This window comes from Trichechus manatus, unplaced genomic scaffold, assembly GCF_000243295.1.
Source record: "Trichechus manatus latirostris isolate Lorelei unplaced genomic scaffold, TriManLat1.0 scaffold00180, whole genome shotgun sequence".
Lineage (NCBI taxonomy): Eukaryota > Metazoa > Chordata > Mammalia > Sirenia > Trichechidae > Trichechus > Trichechus manatus.
The window spans coordinates 1,382,805-1,384,399 of NW_004444116.1; positions in this window are offsets into that span (position 1 = coordinate 1,382,805).

Consider the following 1,595-nt stretch of genomic DNA (forward strand, 5'->3'; position numbering starts at 1 on the left):
CAAGAAGGGAGAGGGTTGACATGTCATGGGGTTGTTAACCAACGTCATAAAACAATATGTGTACTACTGTTTCATGAGAAACTATTTGTTCTATAAACCTTCACCTGAAGTACAATAAAAAAAAAAAAACAGATGGTGAGCAAGTTTTGGTCTGTAGTCAGTAGTTTTCTGAACTCCTGATCTATTAGAAAAGGACCTCTGGTAACACAGTTAGTTAAATGCTCTGCTGCTAACTGAAAGTGCAGCAGTTCGAACTGACCAGCTGCTCCTCCAGAGAAAGTTGAGGCAGTCTGCCTCTGTAAAGATTTCAGCTTTGGAAACCCTATGGGACAGTTCTACTCTGTCCTATAGGGTAGCTATGAGTTAGAACTGACTTGACAGCAAAGGGTTTGTGTGTGTGTGTGTGTGTGTGTGTGTGTGTGTGTGTGTGTGTGACCTAATAGAAAAAGCACTGGTGCAAAAGATGAAAATGATGGGCTTATAGGAATAGAAAAAAAAAAATTGCCTACAATACTTATTTTTTTTGCTTTCATTTTCTAGATTTTATTTTTAAATGAATAAATAGCCTGGGCCACAGACTGTTTGGTAATGGTGAGCTGCTTGACTGAGCAGGAGCTTCCCCAACCCAGGCAGAAGGGAAAGACAAGCAGATGGCTCTCAGGTTCTTTTTTTTTCCCCTCCAGCAATTTTTAGTGTTTTATTTTAGCCTGCCTCGGTGTGAGTCTAGCTGGTTGTTTTAAGTATTTCAAGCAGTTCCTAGTCTTGGCTTTAGCAATCAATGTACTTAGAGAAATGTACATTTAAAAACAAGAGTTATCACTTTAAATTGGTTAGACTGGCAACAATTAGAAAGCTGGATAATACAGTGTTAGCATGGATGTAGAAATACAGGGAACCTTGTGCACTGCTAGTGAGAGCAATTTGGCAGTGTTGTTGTTGTTGTTAGGTGCTGTCAAGTGGGTTCCAACTCACAGTGACACTATGAACAACAGAATGAAACATTGCCCTGTTCTGCACCATCCTTACAATCGCTGTTATGCTTAGGCCCATTGTTGCAGCCACTGTGTCAATCCATCTTGTTGAGCGTCTTCCTCTTTTTTGCTGACCTTCTACCTCATCAAGCATGATGTCCTTCTCCAGGGACTGGTCCCTCCTAGTAACATATCTAAAATACATAAGACGAAGTCTTGCCATTCTCGCTTTCAAGAATCATTCTGGCTGTACTTCTTCCACGACAGATTTGTTCATTCTTCTGGCAGTTTGTGGTATAGTCAATATTCTTCACCAACACCATAATTCAAAGTCGTCCGTTCTTCATTGGTCTTCCTTACTCATTGTCCAGCTTTTGCGTGCATATGAGGCGACTGAATATACCATGGCTTGAGTCAGGGGCACCTTAGTCCTCAAAGTGACATCTTTGCTTTTTAACTTAAAAGAGGTCTTTTGCAGCAGATTTGCCCAATTCAGTATTTTGTTTGATTTCTTGACCACTGCTTCCATGGGCGTTGATTGTATATCCAAGTAAAATGAAATCCTTGACAACTTCAATCTTTTCTCCGTTTATCATGATGTTGCTTATTGGTCCAGTTGTGAGG